The following is a 9875-nucleotide window of genomic DNA, read 5'->3' on the forward strand; positions in this document are numbered from 1 at the left end:
TTGATGTTTGACAATAATTGCTTGAAAATGTAGAATTCTCAAAACTTTTAAGAAACCAGAATTTTTGGTTGTATAAGTTAAAGAGAACGCATTTTCAGACTGAAGTCATACTTTGTTGATGAGACAAAGCTAAAATATTTTTCAAACCTCCATATTTAATTTTTGCTCTACTTTATACAAAAAAAAGATGGCCCTTTCTTGTTCAAAAGATTGTCATTTTTACCTAATGTGCCAGTGGAAGTCTGGAGCTGCTCTTGGCTCTAGTGTTCTACTGTGACTGTGCAAGGCTCATTTCTCTTCAATATGTAACTCACACAAAATATGGCTTACTTTAATTCAATTAAATAAGCAATGAATTAGGCCTTGCTTTGGTAATTTTTGTGGAAGGGTATAGGTAGGGCTGTACTTATATTTTAGTAGTGCTTTTCCGTCGAACTATTTTCTTAACCTGAATTCCTGTGTCCTCTTGATCTTTTCTCAATAGTCATTAGTGGAGTACAATGTCTTTCTCTTATTTGCTACGCATGTTCATTTCTCTTGGGAACAGGAAGTGTAACCCTTGCTCCTATTTTCTGCCCAGTAATCATAATCCTTCCTTTCTAAGAGATGTTAGAAAAAAATCGTTGACATTAAAATTCATAAAGATATGACTCCTAGATCGCAACCTAAAGCTATGACAATATTTTAAACACACTTCCTAATGCAATTCTTTTAAGGATATTAAAATTATTTGCTGGGCACCTGGGTGGCTCAGTTGGTTAAGCATCTACCTTCAGCTCAGGTCATGATCCCAGGGTTCTGGGATCGAGTCCTGCATCAGGAGCAGGGAGTCTGCTTCTCCCTCTCCCTCTGCTGCTCCTCCTGCTTGTGCTCTCTCCTCTCTCTGTCAATCTCAAATAAATAAATCTTTAAAAATAATTTATTTATTTATTTTTTTAATGTTTTTGAAATTTTGTTTTTTTAAAAGATTTTATTTGATAGAGAGAGATAACAAACAGGGGGTGGGGAGCAGCAGGCAGAGGGAGAGGGAGAAGCAGACTCCCCACTGAGCAGAGAGTCCAATGTGGGCCTTGATCCCAGGACCCTGAGATCATGACCTAAGCCGAAGGCAGACACTCAACCAACTGAGCCACCCAGACATCCCTAAATAAATAAAATCTTGAAAAAAAAATTATTCCCTTGCAAAATTTGGTAAGCAATTGTCATCCCTCAACTGCAATATTGTCCTAATGCCATTGACATTTTCGGTTTTAACTAAATTACAGTGTTCATTTTTTTTCTTTGTAGCAGAAGCAATTTTTAAATTTTATTGATTTTGTAGGATTATAAATATTGGGTCAACTTTCCTCAGCTAAAGCAGAGCACTAAAGCAACCACCAAAATAATTTAGGCCAACTGTTCACGACCTTTACTCTGATCTAACATATAAAATAGAAGACATTCATTTATACAACATTCCTACAAACATATCTAGGGATATTTTAAATTCTCAGCCACCTATGTATATACCTCCACTTATTTCTCTCCCACTCAAGAAAGCTTGCCATTATGCAAGAGAGTGAATATGACATAGTTAAAAGCCCAATAGCATAGTGTTAACACCTTAAATTTGTCTTAATTATTGTAAATTAATGCATTAATATTAAAAATTCTTTCAAAGCACCTGAAATAACTAAGATAGCAGCTTGCTGCAGTCTTAGTTAGCAAATCAGATAGAATTACAACAACAGTATCCTGCCACTAACTTTTACCTATGCAGTTCACAACACAAAAAGTAGCATTTTTCAGTGATTGTGTACCAAATGACTAGAATCTCTATTACACGTATTTTAGAAGAAAAACATACCATGTAAAGACATATTTCAAAAAGACTTCAGCTAATTTTGAAAATGTCTTTGAAAAAGAACCTATTATTGCCATGGGATTTTACAAAGAGGTAACTTTTGAATTAATTTTTTTCTACTATATTTGAAACAACCTCTACTTGGTTTTTTTTCCTTAAAGATTTTATTTATTTATTTAATAGAGAGAGAGAGAGAGAGAGAGAGAGACAGCGTGAGAGGGAACACAAGCAGGGGGAGTGGGTGGGGGAGAAGCAGGCTTCTGGCCGAGCAGGGAGCTCAATGCAGGGCTACATCCCTCATGACCTGAGCCGAAGGCAGTCGCTTAACCAACTGAGCCACCCAGGCACCCCTAAAACAACCTCTACTTGTAATATACAAGTTATTTAACTGATTCTTACAATCAGGTTTGTTAAGAACTGAAGATTCCAATTTAACATCTTTGAACTAATCTAAAGACATTAGTTTTAGTGATGTATTGCAAGGAAAAAAAAGTAATCAAGTTTCATTTGAAACATTATAACTTTAGCTTAAAAAATTAAAAATTTCCTATCTTTGGAATTAAGCTACTATAAATCTAAAGCTGATACTTCTAAGTTAAGATGCATATGAGAAACCCTAGAGCAACCACCAAAAAATAAATAAGCTTAAAAATATAGTGACAAAATTATTAAAGACATTTAAATGCTACATTAGAAAATATTTACTTAATGCAAATGAAAGCAGTAAAGGGGAAATAAACAAAAAAGGTATGAAATACAAAGAAAAAAAGTTAAATGGTAAACATAAACCCAGCTATAGAAATAAGAATATTAAATGTAAATGGATTTAACAACACAGACAAAAGGCAGAGAATGTCAGACTGCAGCGGGGGTGGGGGGGGAAGATTGGACTATACACCATCCACAGGAGACACTCTTTATATTGAAATATATGAATTGATTAAAAGTTAAAGGATGGAAGAAGATATGACCATGCAGACAGCAACCACAAGAAAGATATACTAATATCAGAAAAAGTAGACTTTAAAACAAAAACATTATTAGACATAAAGAACACTTTTTATGATAAAAAGATACATACATACAATTACAAACATATATAACAGAGCACCAAAATACATGAAGCAAAAAATGAAAGTAATGAAGTGAGAAACAATTCAACGGCAATAGTTGGAAGACTTTACTACTCTACTTTCATTAACAATTGAACAATTAGAATAGAACCATTAATGGATAGATAAAATATCTGAACACTGTAAACCCCTAGACCTAGCAGACATCTACAGAACACTCCACCCAACAACAGAATATACTTTTCTCTTAAGTGCACATGTGAACATTCTCTAGGATAAACTATGTTAATCCACAAAACAAACATCAATAAATAAGTCAATAGCAGGGGAAAAAATTGGGTAATTCACAAACATATGGAAATTAACACACTAACACACTTCTAAATAGCCAATGGGTCAAAGAAGAAATCAAAAGGGACTTCAGAAAATACTTTGAGATGGATGAAAATTAAGAAAAACATACTGAAATCTGTGGGATGCATCCAAAGGCGTGCTTAGAGGAAAATTTACAGCTGGAAATGACTATATTAAGAAAGAAGAAAGATTCCAAATAGTAACCTTTCCACCTTAAGATACTGCAAAAGAAGTACAACTAAACCTAAAGCAAGAAGGACAGAAATAACAAAGATCAGGGTAGAAATGAATGAAAAAGGAACAGAAAAACAACAAAGAAAAATCAATGAAACCAAACCCTAGTTCTTCAGAAAGAACAACAAAATTGGAAAAAAGAAAAAAAAAGAGAGAGGGAGAAAAGTCTCCCATTACTAGAATCAGAAATGAAAGAGGAGTTTTTACCACTGAACTTAGGAAGAAATACTATGAACAACTGTACGCCAAAATTAGATAACTTAGATGAAATGGATAAATTCCTAGAAGGACACAAACTATCAAAACTGCTTCTAGAAGAAATAGACAATCTGGATAGACCTATAACAAGTGAAAAAACTGAACTAGTAATAAAAAAACTACCCACAAAGTAAGCCCAGGCCCAGATGGTTTCTGAATTCTACCAATCAAAGTGAAAAATGAATCAACTTAGGGCACCTGGGTGGCTCCAATGGCTAAGCATTCAACTCTTGATTTCGGCTCAGGTCATGATCTCAGGGTTGTGAGATCAAGCCCTGCATCGGGCTCCATACTGGGCGTAGAACTGCTTAAGATTCTCTCTCCTTTACCCCTTGCCCCTCCCTAACCCCCCCCCCCCCCGCCCCGGCTCATGTGAGCTCACTCTCTCCCTCCCTCTCTCTCTCAGAAAAAAAAAAAAAAATCAACTTTTCATAAACTCTTCCAAAAAACAGCAGCAAGGAACACTTCCCAATTCATTTTATGAGACCAGTGTTACCCTGATATCAAAATCAAAGACATCACAAGAAGAGTAAACTACAAGCCAGTATCTCTTATGAATACAGACAGAAAAATCCTCAATAAATTACTAGCAAACTGAATATAGCAGCATATAAAAAAGAATTATACACCATGACCAAATACAATTTATCCCAGAAATTCAAGGTTGGTTTAACATTTGAAAATCAATTCATGTAATACATTATATAAATAAATAAAAAACAAAAATCACATGATCATCTCAATAGATGCAAAAAGAGCATTTGACAAAAATCCAACACGCTTTCATGATAAAAACAACTAGTAGCTGGACGGGAACTTCCTCAACCCGATAAAGGGCATCTATGAGAAAACCAGTTAAAAACATCATACTTAATGGTGAAAGAATGATTTCTCCCCAACAGCATTAACAAGACAAAGGTATCTGCTCTTACCACTTCCTTCAACATTGTGCTAGAGGTACTAGCCAGGGCAATTAGGCAGATGAATGAATGAATGAATGAATAAAAGATACCTAGATTGGAAACGAAGAAGTAAAACTTCTATTGCAGGTGTCATGATTGTGTCTAAAGAAAATCCTAAGGAATCCACTAAAAAAACTATTAGAACTGGGCGCCTGGGTGGCTCAGATGGTTAAGCGTCTACCTTTGGCTCAGGTCATGATCCCAGGGCCCTGGGATCGAGTCCCGCATCGGGCTCCCTGCTCTGAGGGGAGACTGCTTCTCCCTCTGCCTCTCTCTCTCTCTCTCTCTCTGACTCTCATGGATAAATAAATAAAAACATTAAAAAAAACTATTAGAACTATTAAATGACGTCAGCAAAGTTGCACAATACAAGATCAACATACAAAAATCAATTATATGTCTAACACTTGCAATGAACAATCTAAAAATGAAACTCAGTAAAACAACTCCATTTATAATAGCATCAAAAAGCTAAAATAGGAATAAATTAACACAAGTACAGAACTTATACTCTGAAAACTACAAAATATTGTTGAGGAAAAATAAAGATTTAAAATAAATGGCAAGGGGCGTCTGGATGGCTCAGTCGTTGAGTGCCTTTGGCTCAAGTCATGATCCCAGGGTCCTGGGATCGAGCCCCGCATCGGACTCCCTGCTCAGCAGGAAGCCTGTTTCTCCCTCTCCCACTCGCCCTGCTTGTGTTCCCTCTCTCGCTGTGTCTCTGTCAATTAAATAAAATCTTTAAGAAAAAAAAAGATGTCTTAAAAAAAAATAAATAAATGGCAAGACAACCCATATTCATGAAGCAAATGATGAAATGCCTTCATCTTAACGATGTTAAGATGACAATACTCCACAAATACTCCACAAATTCAAGGCAATACTTCTTAGAATCCTGGTGTTTTATAGAAATTGACAAGCTGATTCTAAAATTCATATGGAATTGCAAAAGACCCAGAATAGCCAAAACAATCTTGAAAAAGAACAAAGTTGTAGGACTCTCACACTTCCCAATTTCAAAACGTACAGAAAAGCAATGATTGATAATTAAAATGTGTGGTATGGGAACAAAAAAACAGATTGGCACAATAGGAATACAGAGTCATGACTCTAATCCTACATCTATGGTCAACTGACAAGGGTGTCAAGATCATTCAATGGGGATAGAACAGTCTTTTCAACAAATGGTGATGAAACACCTGAATATTTATATGCAGAAGAATGAAGTTAGCCCCTTACCTGACAGCATATATAAAACTTAACTGAAAAAGGATCAAAGGCCTAAGAGCTAACACTATATAACTCTTAGAAGAAAACATAGAGGTAAATCTTCATGACCTTAGATTTGGCAATGGTTCTTAAATATGACAACAAAACCAACAGCAACAACAATGTATCTGTTATACACTGACCTTTGTCAAAATTAAACACTTTAGTACTTCAAAAAAAACCACAAACTTTAGTATTTCAAGGACACAATCATGAAAATGAGAAAGAAAACAACCCACAGAATAGAAAAAAGTATCTACAAATAATATATCTGATAGGGGACTTGTATTTAAAATATGTAAAGGACTCTTACAGCTCAATAATAAAAAGACAACCCAATTTGAAAAAAATGGGTGATAGATCCAAATAGACATTTCTTCAAGGAAGATATACAAATGGCCAATAAGCACATGAAAGAATGCTCAACATCATTAGCCATCAGGGAAATGCAAATAAAAACCACAAGGAGATACCACTTCATACCCAACAGGATGACTAGAATCAGAAGAAAGTCAAATAACAAGGTGTTGGCAAGATTGTGGAGAAATCGGAACCCTCATCCACTACGAGTGGAATTAGAAAGTGGTGCATCTGCTTTGGAAATCTATATGCATTTCACTAAAATGTTGGTTATCATATGATCCAGCAATTCCTCTCCTAGATATACACCCAAGAGAAATGAAGACACATGCCCACATAAAACCTTATACATGAATGTTTATAGTAGCATTATTTATAATAGCCAAAAAGTGAAAACCAAAATGTCTATTGACTATCAAATGGATAAACAAATGATATATCCACACAATGGAATATTATTTGCCCATAAAAAGGAATGATATGGTACATGCAACAACATGGATAAATCTAAGACATTATGTGCAGTTAAAGAAGCCAGTCACAAAAGACCATATGTGATTCCATTCATATGAAAATCCAGAATAGGGAAATCTACATAGAGAGTGGATAAGTGGTTGCTTAGGACTAGGGAGAAAGGAGGGTAGGGAATGGGGAGATGGGAAAGTAACAGCTAAAGGGTACAGGGTTTCTTTTTGAGGTGATGAAATGTTGTAATTTTATTGACGATGGTTGTATGTATCTCTAAATAGAATATAAACCACTGCACTGCACACTTTAAAACATTGTTATATTTACATGATGAATCACTAAATTCTATTCCTGAAACCAACACTACACTATGTTAACTAACTTGAATTTAAATAAAAACTTGGAAGAAAAAAAAAAGGTTAATTGTATGGTAGGCAAATTATGTCGATAAAATGTTTGCTTGTGTTCAAATCAATAGATTTTCTGACTTCTGACAATCATCTTCCAGTTTCATACTACCATTGCTCCTATTCCCTCACTGTACATTGTGTACAAGTAAAAGATTTTGTAAAAATTCAATTAACAACTGGCCAGGTACATCCAATTTGTAAATAAATGGATTTCAGAAGTAATTCTCTCAAAATACAGACAATATGACTGAAATATTTTTTTTTTTTTAAAGATTTTATTTATTTATTTGACAGCGAGAGAGGGAACACAAGCAGGGGGAGTGGGAGAGGGAGAAGCAGGCTTCCCGTGGAGCAGGGAGCTGGATGCGGGGCTCGATCCCAGGACCCTGGGACCATGACCTGAGCCGAAGGCAGACGCTTAACGACTGAGCCACCCAGGCGCCCCTGACTGAAATATTTTCTAAATGCATGTCAGTAGGCACTATCCCTGTACCTCAGTTTACTGAATCTCTTTTAAGTATACAAATAGTTGAATTCTACACCACAAGGAATCTCAAGCAGCTCACTGCCCCTCTAAGGGACTCAGCTTCCCTAGGCCATCTTCCCTAAAAAGTAATTCTGGCCTCATGCCAGTGACTTGATATCCCAAATATTACTGTAATTTTTGATAGGTTATGTGATGAGTACCATAAAAGACAGGTGCTTCCATATTCCTATGTCTTGGGTAGAACCACTAAAATGAAAATTTTCCATACTATGTTGGATGGTTACTTGGTCATACCCAATAATGCCACGCCCACAGAGAGAAAAACTCACATTGTGCAGAGATACAGCAAAAAGAAATAAACTCAAAGTCAGAACTTGATTCTAGAACAGATCTGCTATTAGAAATATGAATCTTTGGACAGAGAACTTCACTTCTCTAGAGCTCCATTTCATTACTATATAAATTATGTGGACTAAGACTCCTTTCAAGTCCAAAATCCTGTAATCCAGGCCATGAAATATTAAATCGCATACAGTTAAAACTCTAGTTTTAGATGCAAAACCAAAACAAACAAACAAACAAAACCACCCAAAAAACTAGTTACCTTCAAAAACACTAGGAAACATCTGTCTTGGAGTATTAGTACAAGTCTAAATTCAGTAAAATCAGAGAAGGAATCTTTCATAAGAATATATGTGAACTGGGGTGCTTGGGTGGCTCAGTCATTCATTTCGGCTTAGGTCATGAACTCAGAGTCCCAAGATCAAGCCCCACATCAGGCTCTGCACTCAGAACGGAGTCTGCTTGAGGATTCTGTCTCCCTTTCCCTCTGCCCCTCCCCACAGCTTATTCGCTCTAAAATAAATCAATCTTGGGGCATCTTGGTGTCTCAGATGGCTAAGCATTTGCCTTTGGCTCAGGTCATGATCCCAGAGTGCTGGGATTGAGCCCCACGTTGAGATCCCTGCTCAGTGCAGAGCCTGCTTCTCCCTCTCCCTCTGCCATTCCCTCCGCTTGTGCTTTATCTCTGTCAAATATCTCTCTCTATCTCTATCTCTGTCAAATAAATAAAACCTTTAAATAAAATAAAATAAATCTTTAAAAAATAGAGACTATATGTGAGCTAATGACCAGCTAATAACCTCCTCTACTTCCCTTCTAATATCCATGACTGTCTCAACACTGGTGTCATGTAGTTAATTTGCAAACCAAATACAAGTCAAATGTAATTACAATGACTATGCCAACCACATCTCAGAAGAAAATATTAAACATTTAATACCCACATTTACATGCACTAATGATTATAACTCAACTTATGCTTTAAATGTAGAATATGCTATAAACAATTTAAGTTCTTCAAAATTAGATGGTTTCTATTTTGGCTATTTTGTTTTTAATATTTTATATATGCTTTGGCTAATCTCAAATTATTTCTGAACTACCAACAGCTAGAAAGCAATGCTACTTTCTCATTGGTTTAAAAGTTAAGAGCATGTTAAAAATCAGATCATCTAATTCCTATACTTATCTCCTTAAGTATAAAGGTCAAAATTGTTATCTAAGAGTAAAAAAAAAAAATTGTAAAAACTGCCAACTGTAGTCTAACATAAACTATGTTCTTGTTTAGTACAGCATGAAATCAAAAGTGTGAATGGGTTTAAGCAACTGATGATTTATAACTAATGCCTTCTGATGGTCAGTTATATGGCACAGAATACTACTTTAACAGCAATTGTCTTTTCAAATATTAAGCCTACTCTTCATTTGGTTCAAATCTTGTTTTTTTAAGGAGTAGAAAAGTGAGTGTCAAATATGTGCACTTTCCAGAACTGCCAGGTTATAGATGTGTTTTTGCAGATCATATCAAAAAATGCACACCTCAATAGTAGAAAAAAATTTAAAGGCATTTGGAGTGTTCACTTAGTTGGAACTAAATTTAATGTTTTATTCAATAGGCTCATACTTGAATAATAAAGTTTCTAGGTTTCTGATATTCTCCTAATAAATATACCTATGCATTATACATATACATATATGTATAGAGGACTGTATTAGTGTACAAAAGAACACATTAAAGACATTATATAAAAAATTTTACATTTTTAATAGGAAAACAACTTTTATGACAGCTAAATAGACAAGATAAATTTAATT

The sequence above is a fragment of the Eumetopias jubatus genome, unplaced genomic scaffold, assembly GCF_037043125.1.
Source record: "Eumetopias jubatus isolate StellerSeaLion01/CBP00866 unplaced genomic scaffold, mEumJub1_p1.0 scaffold_16, whole genome shotgun sequence".
Taxonomy (NCBI): Eukaryota; Metazoa; Chordata; class Mammalia; order Carnivora; family Otariidae; genus Eumetopias; species Eumetopias jubatus.